General features: G+C 43.4%; 1 protein-coding gene and 1 long non-coding RNA gene across 2 annotated transcripts in view; one reads left to right on the forward strand and one right to left on the reverse strand.

Annotated features, from left to right (window-relative positions):
* The window catches only part of LOC127971455 (gap junction beta-1 protein-like), a 63235-nt gene that overhangs the window by 33526 nt on the left and 14498 nt on the right, over window positions 1-15211 (reverse strand). The gene's annotated exons all lie outside the window — the stretch shown is intronic.
* On the forward strand, window positions 2151-2750 carry LOC127971458 (uncharacterized). Its single transcript, XR_008156858.1, has 3 exons — window positions 2151-2266; window positions 2441-2511; window positions 2582-2750. It is a non-coding gene; the product is annotated as an uncharacterized LOC127971458 (long non-coding RNA).

Raw genomic sequence — 15211 nt, forward strand, 5'->3', positions numbered from 1 at the left:
CGATTCTGGTTATCTCTACTGTTGTGTTTGCTGGTTCTGACCCCTGCCTGTACGACCACGTGTTGTTTATTAAAGCTTGCAAGATGGATTCCCCGTCTGGTGATGACTCATTACAGCCTCCTTCAATTCTTTCGATTAAACTGTCTCTAATAAGCAGTCTTATTCTGCCTATTTGTGGCTCATATTATTCTGGTCTTAGGGTGTTTCTATCTCGTTCCTCATCTTCAATTATTGGTATCGCTTGTTCGAAATCGTTAATACCGATTTGGTATCTTTTAACTCTTTACATGTCTGGCAAGTGTCCTTTTTATCTTTTTAACGTGTTACCGCACATGTCATAAGGCTCTATTATGCCTTCATCTTTTTTGCTAATAGTTTTGATTATATATTTTTTTTTGCCTCTGGAGTTTTGCACTGCAATTGTATTGTACAGCTTTCATTTTTTGCTAGTTCTTGCATCCATCGCAATACTGGTAGCCCCACTTCACTTTCCGTTAAGTTTCCTAACTGCAGCCCCTCCTTGGTGGGAAGCCAAAGTAGTAATTCTCCTGGGTCCGTTACCTGGACGGATGTCTCTGCCTGTAAGGCTAGTTTCTGCCATCCTAATACATGAGAATCGCCTCATGTATATGCTTGAATAAAAATATTGCAGGATTTTTCTTTAGCTTTTGCTGCCATAGCTTAGCCTCTTTAATATGATGAGGTTTCTTTCGCCTTGTTATAGGCCCGTTACTGTTATCTTCAATCTTTATTTCTTATGTGCACATTTAACCCTTTCTGGGCTGCCCTTTCTGGGCTATTTAACAGTAAGCTTCTACCCTTTCTGGGCTGTATTCATAACAGTAGGCTTTTACCCTTTCTGGGCTGCATTCGCAAATACTGGTCCACCCTTTCTGGGTGTTTCGTCTATTTCCACCCTTTCTGGGCTTTTTCACCGCTTAGTCGTCTTTTATGTAGTAATTTATAATAGTAAACTACGCTTACTCTATTAGCCAAACGCTCAATTGTCTAATTCTGGCCAGTAATTAGACAATTAAAGCACGTTGGGCGCCATGTTTTATGGTGTCTCCTTTATTTATACACCTTTTACCTGTTTCTTTATTATTCTCAGGTAGGTAAGGAAAGTCGACCCTGGACAAAACTATAAGCATTTCAAAAATACTTACATCTTGCTCAGTAGACTTCCCTGTAGTCAGTTCTTGCTTACGGCTCTTAAATTACTACTCTTGCAGACCATAACTTGTCAATAATAAATTACAAGTTTTATTAAAGTTAACAAAAGTTATATCGAAGTACAATAGTAGAGTTACAAAATCAAGGTATAATCAGCTGGTATCAGGCGTCGAGGGATACTGTGCTTGTTCAGTATCCGTCGGTCGAGTCTCTCTCTCAGTCTTTTATACCCAGACGTTGAACGCTGGTTCTTCTGGTGTCATCACCTGGAGTGCTGCCAACTCCTCTGCCGAGGCTTTCAGTTGTTTACGTCGCATTGCTTTAGCCCTTTTCCTCTTCTTTTTCCTCTTAACAGTCGGTGAAATACACCTTAAATACTATATTGTCCATTTATCATAAAAACTATTTCTAATACATAAGTGTTTCTACTCTAAATCAGTAACTACATACATTTCATGCAAGTAAGCAGTTTTCTTAATGTAAGTGAAGTTACACAATACATTTTCCATATAGCATTAATCACAGGGTTACATCTTTGTACTTAAGCAAAAGCATTATTACTACTTAGGTTACAGTACATCTGTTTATAGCAAATTAAGCATTAATCAAGACAGTAAAATTGCAAAATCATCATCTCCATTAACAATCTCCACAAAATATCTGCTGCTGTTCCTCCTGCTTAATCACAATGAAAACAGAAAGAGAGAGACATCGGGGGGGTATTCCAGAAAGCTTGGTTAACTTACCATTTGATAAACTATAACCTCTGGGTTATAACAGGCATACCAAGAGTATGTCGGTTCCAAAACACCTGAGAAGAGTTAGCTTAATCAATCTCTGACTGGTTACCCAGAGTTAATGCGCGTGCACGGTGCATGTATAAAGACATTTTCAATGGATCGCCGATTTCATGAGTCACCATGGAAACTCAAAGCGAAAAAAAGAGAGCGGTGTATTTCACAGAGGCGGAGTTGGACGTTTTAATGCATGCTTATGAGGAGTTTAAGCCAATAATATTAAAAAGAAGCAATACAGCTGCATCGGCTAAAGCAAGAGAGTTGGCTTGGCAAAAAATAACGGACAGAGTAAATGCGTGAGTGTATTAAATTACAAATTTGGTATTGGCTCCCGTTTTATTGAAATGCAAAATAATGAAGTATGACTTATACATCCTTTTGAATATGTTAAATCACTATGAAAGCATTTACTTTTCCTGCCATTTATTTCTTTAGCTTGAAATAATAATGTATATTTCTTATTTAATAAGGTGTAATCCTTCTGGAGCCACAAGAACTTTAAGCCAAGTCAAAATGAAACACAAAAACATTCTGCAAAAAGGTAATATTTGATTACACAATTACTGAACTATTATTATAACAGGATTTAGTATATTCATTCTGTCATGCAGCTAACAGAAAGAAGACTGAAGCCCGTCTAACTGGCGGGGGGCCACCACCACCTCCCCTCACCCCATCTGAGGAGCTGGCTCTGTCCCTTAATAAAGGGCGACCAGTGGTTGCTGGCATTCCAGGGGGCAGTTCATCACACATACTGTGCACCACAAGTGTTGGTGAGAAAAGGGTGAAATGTAAGTTTTACCTCTATGATTTGTTTTCATTTTTTGTCCTGATAAATTACTATCTCTGTCACTTAAGGCTTTTTGAACAAGATTAATTTTTAATGTAGGCTTATTTTATTTAACTGCATATGATGTATTATTTTCTTTGATAATATTGAGAATTTAACGGGTTGTGTGTTCTTATAGATACTGATGGACGGATTGTATTATTGGACTCTCCAAAAAAGAACACAGTCTGTCACCGTTGTAAGTGATTTGTTGTCAGGTACTTTTAGGGTTGTTTTTTTTTTTTTTGCCAAATAATGTATACTTGAATATGTGTCTTGTAGGATGAAGATGATGATGATGAAGAGACCACATCTGCTGTGACAGAAGTGGACAATGCTGGTAGATCCACTGAGGTATGATGCATACCATTATGATGTGTGGCCCCTTTTTGCATTAGAGTAACAAACTGTCATTGTCCTTTCATAGTACATACCTAGGGATTTGCCCACAGATGAGGGTCCTTCAGCCTCAGCACACAATCTAAGCAGGGTAAGAATTTGTGTCCATGTGTCCATATTTGAATTTTATTGTCTGACCAAACAATCTCATTTATTACATTTTTCCACCTTAGTTGCCAGCAAAGGAGCTTTATAAGGTCCATCTTCTAAAACAAATAAGAAAAAGTGACATGGAGATGGACCTTATACAGCTTCAAATGGAAGAGAAAAGGCTCCTCGTTAAAAAAGCAGCACTTGAAATAAAATTACTTGAGAATCGCCTTAAGGTGAGAACTTGTCTGAATATTAATCTGTTGCATGTTAAAAGTGGTCTGTCTGTCTGTCTGTGTCTGTCTCTATCTATCTATCTGTCTGTCTGTCTGTCTGTCTGTATGTGTAAAGCAATATAAAAAAAAAAAAAAAAACATTTTAATGAATTTTACTTTTATTGTTTTTCAGGAAATGAAGAAATAAACTGCCTGGCAGACCAGTGCAAAAAAAACTAATAAAAGTAATTTTGACAAATCCTGTCTCTCAAAAGTCTTCCGTCTCTGTTGGCCTCTAAAATCTGTCGGTGTTCCTCTGGGCCATCTTCCTCAATACAAGGAGGGTGGCTCTCTCCTCTTATAGTGGCAATATTGTGAAGCACAACACAAGCCACAATAATGTCGCATGCCCTCTCTGGACTAACCCGGAGCCCACGCAGACACTGAAACCGAGATTTGAGGATCCCTATAGTCATCTCCACCTTGGCCCGTGTTCGGCTGTGAGCCAGGTTAAACCGTGTCTGTGGTCCAGGCTCAGGTTCAGGGTAGGGTGTCATTAAATAGGGCAGACAAGGGTATCCTCTGTCCCCCAGCAAGTAACCATTGTACTGTCCTGTAATGATTGAAGTGTACAACACAAATATAGTAAAAACGAAAAAACAAAAATTGTATAAAGCAAATCATACCCTGCTGAAATGTCTGGCATAATGATGACTCGCGGAAAATTCTGGCATCATGCACAGATCCTGGCCATTTTGCCTCGACATTGGTGATGATTTGGGTTGCCTCACATATTACCTATAGTTAGTGGAAAAAGTAATGACTTTGATGATTTTAAGAAGGGGAAAAAATTAAGTTGTTACCTGCACATTGATACTATGAATAGATTTCCTATTAACATAGTCTCCCTCATTTATTGATGGAGCTTTAATAGGAATGTGAGTGCCATCAATGCACCCAATTACATTTGGAAACCCTGAAACAGAAAGTTTTGGAAGTATGAAGTGTGTGCATAAGGAATACATGTATAGATATTAATAATATGACTAAATATTAAATATGCGTCATATATTTTACTACAAAGGACAAACCTGCCACTCTGTGGAATTCGTCTTTAATAACAAGCAGAGGTTTATGGCCAGGGAACTGTACAAACGTGGGTAACAACTGTTTAAGTGCCAGACACACTGTACGAACGGCTCTACACACAGTTGCCTTTCCCACATGCTCTGAATCGCCCACACTGTACAAAAAATGGCCAGACGCAAAAAACCTAAGTGCTATGCACAGAATGTTTTCTGTGCTAAGCGCAGAGCCGCGGTTTGTCACATTTGCGATATGCGGTTTTAAAAGACGTGTTAAATAAACTAATGAATCTTTTGAAAAACGATAACGCTCTTTTAAATATTCATTAGGGTATGCAAACACATCAATACGCGGTCTTATAATCCTCTCCCGACGAAAAAAACCTCGTATAATTTGTGCTTCTACGTCCACAGGATCCTCGTCAAAAGGGCACGCCATGCTCACCAACCTTCTGAAACGAAGTTACACTGAAACATAACCTGCTCTCGAGCAGGTTATCTTCAGAGAGTCAGTTGCTATGGTTACATACATACCCAGAAAGTGACCTCTGTTTTTGGAACCGAACGTTGAGGTTATCCACGAACTTACCCTTATACATACCCAGGTATGTCACATAACCTGCTTTTTGGAATACCCCCCGGTTCTGGAACTGCACAGACACGGTAATAAAAAATAAACTGGTTATCACTGGTGATTGATATCACTGGTTATCAATCATTACACTCAGTCAATTCCCCATTAGCGTTTGTCTTTCCCTGTTTATTTATATCCGGTCTGTCTTAGTATGTGTCACGGAGTCCTTGTTTAATTCATGTCTGTCATGCCCTAGCCTTGTGTCCGTGTTTGTTTATGTTTGGATTTGTTGGATATCAACCCCTGCCTGGACTGTTTATTCTTTGGATTGCCCCTTAAATAAAGACGTACTCGCATTTGGTTCTCTCTCTGTGGTTTCCTGTATTCCGGCTGTGACAAGACTATAATAAAACCATTATTGAAAAAACAATTCAGTCGATTTCAAAGCACCATTCAAACAAATCACTTACAAGTCAAAGCAAAATGAATAAGAGGCTTTACTAAACGTTAAAATTTGTAGTTCAAACATAAACAATTAAATAAATGTGTATTTAATCAATGTAACCTTCTCCACGGGCAATCATTCTACACCAGGGCTATTTTAATCTTGCCCTGGAGGGCCAATGTGATGCAGAGTTTGGCTCCAACTCTAGTCAAACACACCTGAGCATACTAATCAATGTTTTGGGGATCATTAGAAAATCACAGGCAGGTGATTTTGATCATGGTTGCAGCCAAACTCTGCACCTCATTGGCCCTCCAGGGCAAGATTTGAATAACACTGTTCTTGTCATGGTCTTGTCATGATCTTGTCTCTATCTCTCTCTGTCTCTCTCTCTCTCTGTCTCCCCCTGCTGGTTTCTCCTCTCCTGTCTCCCTCGCTCTTCGTTTCTGTGTCACAGCTGTCTTCACTTCTCATTAAGATAATTTCCCCTCCACCTGTTTCTCATCCTGCCTCATTATTATGGCTACTTCTACCCTCTCGTTCTCTTGTCTCTTTGTCAGATTGTTGTCTCCTAATGAAGCATTGGTCATTGGCGTCTACACATCCAGTTGGTCTTGTCCTGTCTCGTCTGGGTTTGGTTAGTCGATCATAATCACTGCCAGAATTTCTCTGTGCTCACCATTTACACCCCAAAGAACCTTACCTGCTGTCTAACGCCGCGGCCTCCCTGCTCTGCGAGCTCTGGCCTCCGGTTCCTCCGTGAGCCCCGTCAAGCCTCCGCCTCACCAGTCTGCTGGTCGCTCCTGCCACAGAGGTCTTCTGAGTTATTTGTACAACCCAGCCTACGGGTCATCCTCTGTTTTCATCTTTTTTCTACTCCTTGGTTGGATTTACCTGTGGCTTAACTTTGTTTAATTAAAGACTGTCGTTTTGCCCTCGCATTTGAGTCCTCTATCTTCAATATCCATCACAGAACTGTTACGTCCTTGGGCGTAATTTAAGGTGTTATTTGTGCAGTGTTTTGTCTCCCTATTCTCTCTACGCCCATTTCAAAAGCTTAATGAAGATCAGCTGGTTCTGGTTGTCATCAATCACCGGGTTGCTCTGATTGGCTACTGGAGGGGAAGCTTGTGGATAAAAGCTGAAGACTCCATCTGAAGTGTGCCCTTCTTTACTGCCTCTGGAGACTTTTCATCCTGCCTCAGACCATAGCATGTGTGCTAGTTGTTTGTTTACATAGTTGTAGGTGTATACAGTTTGAAACGTTGGAGAGTTGTGGTTTATTTGTTTTTGTATAAGTAAGCTCCCAAGGGTTAGTCCTAAAGTTGAAAGTTTAATTAATTTTGGAGCCGTAGGGAGGAGGACGCCATTTCTTTTATTGTCCATGTTTTCACCTGTTTTTGGCTAGAAAGAGAGTAAGGTAAGACTTTTGTTGTTTATTTTGGATTTTGTTTTGAGAGATTAGAAAGTACTCCTTTTTGTAAGTTAGATCTGTTATGTTTGTTATTTTGGCCTGGTCCCCTCCTGAAATTTATTTTTGCTCCATGCTAAGCATCTTTCTTTGAGTTTGTCAAATAAACCAAAATTCTAGACTGTGACAAGTCTGTGTGGTTTTTCTGTGGCATGCTGGGACAGGAGAGAAGGTCTCCAGGTGGTCTGTAGAGAACTTGTTGTTTTCTACCTTGTTTAAAAATTTCCTTGTTTCTGCCATCCCTGACCCTAGACCAGGGAGGTATGTAACAATTGGGGGCTTGTCCATTTCTTTTTTACTACGCAAATTAGAATTGCAGTTTTCTTGTGGTTGGATGTAGGTTTGTTTGGCTGCTTTAAACTTTGGTGGGTGAGGAGGTCTTATGTTTTATTGGAAACATGGATTTTGATTTGCTAAAGTTCACGCTGTCTCCTTCTTTGGCGGAATACAACTGTTGTCGAAAAAAAGATCTGCTTTTGATAGCTGACTTTTATAATGTTACAGTATCTAAAGCTGCACGTAAACAGACAATAAAAGAGGAGCTGTATAGCAAGTTAGTAGAGGCAGGTGTTTTCCCAGAAGAAACACTAGAGCAGGGGGATGAGGCTGGCATTGAAACAAAAGATGACTCAAGCTCTGTAGCTAGCGGTAAGAACGCAGCTTCTGAAGATCCTCAGTTAGCCCTGAAATTAAAAGAGCTTGATCTTGCATTAAGAAAGCAGGAGCATGATACACAGCTGCTTCGGCTGAGAGCTCTTGAAATACAAGCAGATCGTGATATTAAGTTACGTAAGCTTGAGTTAGAAGTGGAAACCCTGCGTAGTCGCCCGATTCCTATACCTCGTTCTAGGCCGCCTTCCTCTAGTGATGGCATTGTGTCTAAACCTGAATTTGATGTTGGCAAATACATCAAATTAGTGCCACCTTTTCGTGAATCAGAGGTAGACTCCTATTTTGTTGCTTTTGAGCGGGTAGCTGCAAAGTTGAATTGGCCGAAAGACATGTGGGCTTTACTGTTGCAGAGCAACCTCGTTGGCAAAGCACAAGAGGTATGTGCTGCTTTGCCAATTGAGGAGTCATTAGACTATGATACTGTGAAAGCCGCTGTGTTGAGGGCATACGAGTTGGTGCCGGAGGCGTATCGACAAAAGTTCAGGGCGTGTTCAAAGCAAGCCAAACACACTTATGTTGAATTTGCAAGGGAGAAAAAGGTGTCTTTTGAAAAGTGGTGTCTTGCTAGTAAAGTTACCACGTTTGAGGAATTGCAAGAATTGATCTTACTTGAGGATTTTAAAACTTCTGTGCCAGAAGGCATTGTGGTTCATTTAAACGAACAAAAAGTGTCAAAACTTTCTGATGCAGCCGTGCTTGCCGACGAATTCACACTTACACACAGAACTCTCTTTTCCTCAACACGTCAGTCTAAAACATCCCTGACCACAGAGTCTAGAGTTCAAGATGCACTCAGAGTGAATGGCAGCAAGACTAGTGGTGGAGGGAAGTCGTTCTCAAAGAGCACAGATAGGAGGGTTTGCTTTTACTGTCTTGATCCTAGTCATATGATTGGGGATTGTAAGGCATGGAAGCAGAAAGCCACAAATATAAAGCCTAAAGGTGTGGCATTTGTACAATCTGTTCCTGATTTGTTTGCTGCTGAAACATCATCCTATGGTCCCTTTCTTTTGAATGCTTATGTATCGCTAGCTGGTGACTCTGCAGAGAAGTGTGTGCAGGTTCTTAGAGATACTGGTTCGGCCCAGTCCTTTGTGCTTGAGGATGTTTTGCCATTCTCTGATGTGTCATATACTGGTGCAAATGTCCTTGTGCGTGGTATCGAGATGGGCTGTATTAGCATTCCACTACACAATGTTAACTTGAAGTCTGACCTTGTTACAGGCTTTGTTCAATTGGGTGTGTGTAAACGGTTGCCTGTAGATAATGTTGGTCTCATACTGGGTAATGACCTTGCTGGTGGTAACGTTTTTCCCAGTCCAATAGTGGTAAGCAAGCCAATAATCTGTGATTCCCATGATCTCTCTGCAACCCATCCTCTAGCTTTTCCAGCATGTGCTGTTACACGTTCTCAGTCAAGAAGCTTTCAAGATGTCGTTGATCTCTCTGATTCTTTCCTGAGGGAGCAACCTAAACTGGTAGAGTGCAAGTTATCTGTTGAGGATGAGATGGTCGCTGAGCATGACGCCCAGCTTCCAGTCGAAGTTCATTCCATAGTGGGTAGGGAACATTTGGCTGCTGCACAGAAATTAGACCCTACACTTGTAAACTGCATTAGTGCTGCAGTGGACAGTCGCAGTCTTTTGTTGGCAAAGGTAGCGTACTTTTGGGATGATGGAATTCTGATGCGCAAGTGGCAGCCCAAGTTTTCAGACGGAGGTGACTGGCAAACAGTATATCAGATTGTTTTGCCTTCCAGCTACCGTTCTCATGTTTTGCAACTCGCACACGCAAATGTTCTTGCTGGACACCTTGGTGTCACAAAAACATTTCAGAGGATAGTTAAACATTTCTTCTGGCCTGGAATCAAGTCTGCTGTCTCTCGTTACTGCCGCACATGTGACATCTGTCAGCGTGCTGGTAAACCCAATCAAATCATTCCTAAAGCTCCTCTTCAGCCAATACCTGTCATTGGATAACCTTTTGAGAGGCTGGTAATTGATTGTGTAGGGCCTCTTCCAAAGTCAAAACATGGTCACCAGTATATTTTGACGATAATGTGTACTGCTACCCGCTACCCTGAAGCCATACCATTGCGTACACTGAAAGCACACGTAGTTCTGAAAGAGGTTGTAAGGTTTTGCACAACATTTGGCTTGCCCAGAGTTATTCAAACTGACCAGGGGTCAAACTTCACCTCAAAAATCTTTGGACAAATGTTGAAAGAGTTGGGAATAAAACATCACATGTCTAGTGCGTATCACCCGGAGTCACAGGGAGCAGTGGAACGTTTTCATCAAACCCTAAAAACTTTGCTCCGCACATCTTGTATTGAGACTGGAAAGGACTGGGTGGATGCCTTGCCATTGCTCATGTTTGCAGTGAGAGAGTCTGTTCAGGAGTCACTAGGATTTAGCCCTGCTGAGCTTGTGTTTGCTCATACTGTCCGTGGCCCCTTGAGGTTGTTAAAGGAGCAGTTGATGGGTAAGGATAGTGCACCCATTTCTGTTCTAGACTATGTAAGTTCTTTCCGTGAACGTCTGCATAAAGCCTGCGAACTGGCAAGAGCTCATCTTTCTATGACACAGTCAAAAATGAAGGTCCACTTTGACAAAAGAACAGTACGTCACAGTTTTCAACCGGGTGACTCTGTTCTTGTGTTACTTCCTGTTCCTGGCTCAGCTCTACAGGCTAAGTTTTCAGGGCCGTATGTCATTGAACAGAAACTGAGTGAAACCGATTACGTTGTGGGTACCCCTGATCGCAGACGCAAGAATAGAGTATGTCATGTTAACATGTTGAAGTCCTATGTTGCACGTGACTCAACTAAACCAACAATACTCTCTGTGCCACTGAGTAAACCTTGTGTTACTGTAGTTCCTAACTAAGTTCCTGTTGATGAAGATTTGTTGCTGGCTGAACCTCAGACTCCTAGTGTGCGTCTGAATAATTCTGCCATTTTGGGTAAAATCGATTCCCAATTGTCATATTTGCCAAAAAGTCAGTGTGAAGATGTTGTAAAGTTGTTACAAAAATATCCCACACTCTTCTCTGATATTCCAGGAAGAACCACAGATTTATCTCATGATATTGATGTAGGGAACTCAGTCCCTATCAAACAGCACCCATACAGAGTAAATCCTGCAAAACGAGAGGTCATGGAGACTGAGACGGACTACCTGCTTAAAAATGGGCTGGCTGTACCTAGCCAAAGTCCCTGGAGCTCTCCATGCTTGCTGGTCCCAAAGCCCGATTCTACCTTTCGCTTTTGTACTGACTATCGAAAGGTAAATAGCATCACAAAGCCTGATTCTTTCCCCTTGCCCCGTATGGAAGATTGCGTGGATAAAGTTGGTTCTTCAAAGTTTGTCACAAAGCTAGACCTATTAAAGGGCTATTGGCAGGTCCCTTTAACTGAACGTGCATGTGAAATCTCTGCTTTTGTCACCCCTGATAACTTCCTCCAGTACAGCTGTATGGCTTTTGGGATGCGAAATGCCCCAGCCACATTCCAGAGGCTCATGCAGAAAGTCTTGTCAGGGTTGTGCGACTGTGAGGCCTACCTGGATGACATTGTGGTCTATTCAGGTGATTGGGAAGGCCACATCCGTAGCTTGGAGAGAGTGTTTAGCAGGTTGAGTAATGCCAAGTTAACTCTGAATCTAGCAAAATGTGAGTTTGCTAAGGCTGTGGTAACTTACCTTGGAAAAAAAGTGGGTCAAGGTTGTGTAAGACCCGTAACGGCAAAGGTTGCTGCCATTGTTGAATTTCCTGCTCCCGTTACCAAGCGTCAATTATGACGGTTTCTTGGAATGACCGGATACTACCGTGGATTTTGCAAAAACTTTGCAACAGTGGTGTCTCCCTTGACTGACCTACTTAGCTCTGCGAAGAAGTTTGTTTGGAGTCCTCCGTGTGCAATTGCTTTTCTTTCTGCCAAAGATCTTCTTTGTAATGCTCCAGTTCTCTCTGCCCCTAATTTTTCTCTTCCATTTAAGCTTCAAGTGGATGCAAGTGCTGTTGGAGCGGGTGCTGTCCTGCTGCAGGAGGATGGTGCGGGAGTAGAACATCCAGTTTGCTACTTCTCTAAGAAGTTCTCTAAGTGTCAACGAAACTACAGTACCATCGAGAAGGAAGCTCTCGCCCTGGTGATGGCACTTAAACATTTTGAAGTTTACGTTGGTGGTAGTAGTATGCCTCTTGTTGTCTATACTGACCACAACCCTCTAGTTTTTCTCTCCCGCATGTGCAATCTAAATCAGCGTTTGATGCGCTGGTCACTTTGTCTCCAGGAATATAACTTGGACATCAAGCACAAGAAAGGTTCGGAGAATGTGGTGGCGGATGCACTCTCTAGGACCTGTGATGCTGATGGTGATTGAGATACCCATATGCCACTATACACTAAAAATAATCTGTGTTTACAATCCTTAGGGTTGTAAATTTGGTGGTGGGGGTGTTACGTCCTTGGGCGTAATTTAAGGTGTTATTTGTGCAGTGTTTTGTCTCCCTATTCTCTCTACGCCATTTCAAAAGCTTAATGAAGATCAGCTGGTTCTGGTTGTCATCAATCACCGGGTTGCCCTGATTGGCTACTGGAGGGGAAGCTTGTGGATAAAAGCTGAAGACTCCATCTGAAGTGTGCCCTTCTTTACTGCCTCTGGAGACTTTTCATCCTGCCTCAGACCATAGCATGTGTGCTAGTTGTTTGTTTACATAGTTGTTGGTGTATACAGTTTGAAACATTGGAGAGTTGTGGTTTATTTGTTTTTGTACAAGTAAGCTCCCAAGGGTTAGTCCTAAAGTTGAAAGTTTAATTAATTTTGGAGCCGTAGGGAGGAGGACGCCATTTCTTTTATTGTCCATGTTTTCACCTGTTTTTGGCTAGAAAGGGAGTAAGGTAAGACTTTAGTTGTTTATTTTGGATTTTGTTTTGAGAGATTAGAAAGTACTCCTTTTTGTAAGTTAGATCTGTTATGTTTGTTATTTTGGCCTGGTCCCCTCCTGAAGTTTATTTTTGCTCCATGCTAAGCATCTTTCTTTGAGTTTGTCAAATAAACCAAAATTCTAGACTGTGACAAGTCTGTGTGGTTTTTCTGTGGCATGCTGGGACAGGAGAGAAGGTCTCCAGGTGGTCTGTAGAGAACTTGTTGTTTTCTACCTTGTTTTAAAAATTTCCTTGTTTCTGCCATCCCTGACCCTAGACCAGGGAGGTACGTAACAGAACAATCTGACCAGAAAATGGACTCAGCGAGTGGCAGCCCGTTCCAGACCGCCGTTGAGCACCAGGGCGTCCTCTTGGAAAACATGAGGAGGATATATCCGCTGCCCGACACGCCGTCGAGACTTTGGCCGCCCAGATGTCCGAGCTGTCCTGCCAGGTCCACAACCTTCGCCTCCAGCCTTCTGCCTCTCATTGTCCTCCTATTCAGACGGAGCCTCGGATCAATAATCCTCTGGTCTATTCGGGTGAGCCAAGACAGTGTCGCGCTTTCCTTACCCAGTGCGAGGTGGTTTTCTCGCTCCAGCCAATCACATATGCTAAGGAGAGAGCCAAGGTTGCTTTCATTCTTTCACTCCTCCACGGCCGGGCACGCGAGTGGGGAACGGCCAACTGGGAGACTGAGGCGGAGTGCATCTCAAGTTTTGAGCGCTTTAAGGAGGAGATGATTCGGGTCTTCGACCGCTCCCCATATGGAGAGGAGGCTTCTCGTCGGCTCTCCACACTTCGGCAGGGGAGGCGATCCGTGCTGGATTTCTCCATTGAGTTCCGGACCCTCGCTACCACTTGCAGTAGGAGGAGGGTTACTGGCGAGCGCTACTACTAAGACCATCCCTTCTGTTTCCTGCATGACACTTCCAGCGCATCTCCAGTGGGTGGGGTCGTCAGCCTCCTGTGCGGCCTTGATCGATTCTGGGGCCAAGGGAAACTTTGTGGATGAAAAGTGGGCGCTCCAACAAGGTATTCCGCTCACACTGCTAAGGGACTCCACCCCTTTATTTGCTCTTGATGGCAGCTCCCTACCTAGGGTACAGAAACAGACTATCCCATTAACTCTGACCATTTCTGGTAACCATAAAGAGACAATTTCTTTTTTTATTTTTCAGTCTCCTTTTACTCCTTTAGTACTGGGGCACCCTTGGTTAGAACTCCACAATCCGCACATTGACTGGGCTAAGGGGTCTGTTTTGTCTTGGAAGTTGTCATGTTAAGTGTTTAGCCTCGGCTGTTCCCCCTGTGTCTTCTGTTTCTGTGTTGCAGGAGGAGACGGGAGATCTGACTGGGGTACCGGAGGAATATCACGATTTGCGGGGGGTTTTCAGTCGTTCTCGAGCCATGTCTCTTCCGCCTCATCGCCCGTATGACTGCGCTATTGATCTCCGCCCGGGGACCACGCCCCCTCGGGGTAGGCTCTACTCTCTAGACTAGCGGTTCATCCCGGTGTTCGAGGTACTATCGCATTTATCCGCCAGGGTTTCTGGTGGCCCTCCTTAGAACGTGATGCGCGCCGTTTTATCGCCGCCTGCTCTGTTTGCGCCCAGACCAAGGCGGGCAATTCCCCACCTGCTGGTCTCCTCCGGCCTCTACCAGTTCCCTCTCGCCCGTGGTCCCATATCGCTCTCAACTTTATCACCGGTCTCCCGCCGATAATACAGTCATCCTGACGGTGGTCGATCGCTTTTCTAAATCGGCGCACTTCATTCCCCTTACCAAGCTGCCCTCTGCTAAGGAAACGGCCCAGATTATGATTGATAATGTGTTCAAGTTTCATGGGTTGCCCACCGACGTCTTGTCCGATAGGGGTCCGCAATTCGCCTCGCAGTTTTGGAGAGAGTTTTTCTGTCTCATAGGTGCCACTGCTCGGGTTTTCACCCACAGACTAATGGTCAGGCCGAACGAGCCAATCAGATTGTTGCCCGCATGCTCCGCAGTCTAGCCTTTCGCAATCCCACGTCTTGGGCCGAACAGCTTTCCTGGGCCGAGTATGCTCATAATTCCCTCCCATCCTCTGCCTCTGGTATCTCTCCCTTTCAATGTTGCCTCGGCTATCAGCCGCCCTTATTTTCATCCAAGGAGACCGATTCTAACTGCCCGTCCGTTCAGACCTTTATCAGTCGCTGTAAGCGAACCTGGAAGAGGGTGAGATCTGCACTATGTCGTTCTAGAAGGCACATGTGTGTGGCTGCTAATAGATCGCGTGTCAAAAGTCCTCGTTATGTCTCGGGTCAGAAGGTTTGGCTTTCTACATCTAATTTACCCCTCCAGTCTGACTCCCGTAAACTGGCCCCCCGCTTCATCGGACCGTTCCGCATCGTCAAGATCGTTAACCCTGTCGCCGTCAAACTCCGGTTGCCACATAATCTTCGTCAGGTTCACCCGGTGTTTCACGTCTCCAGCATTAAACCGGTCTCCCCCACACCCCACGTCTTTCTCTGCCATTCGTATCGAAGACTCCCCGG

The sequence above is a fragment of the Carassius gibelio genome, chromosome B14 (assembly GCF_023724105.1).
Source record: "Carassius gibelio isolate Cgi1373 ecotype wild population from Czech Republic chromosome B14, carGib1.2-hapl.c, whole genome shotgun sequence".
NCBI classification, from domain to species: Eukaryota; Metazoa; Chordata; class Actinopteri; order Cypriniformes; family Cyprinidae; genus Carassius; species Carassius gibelio.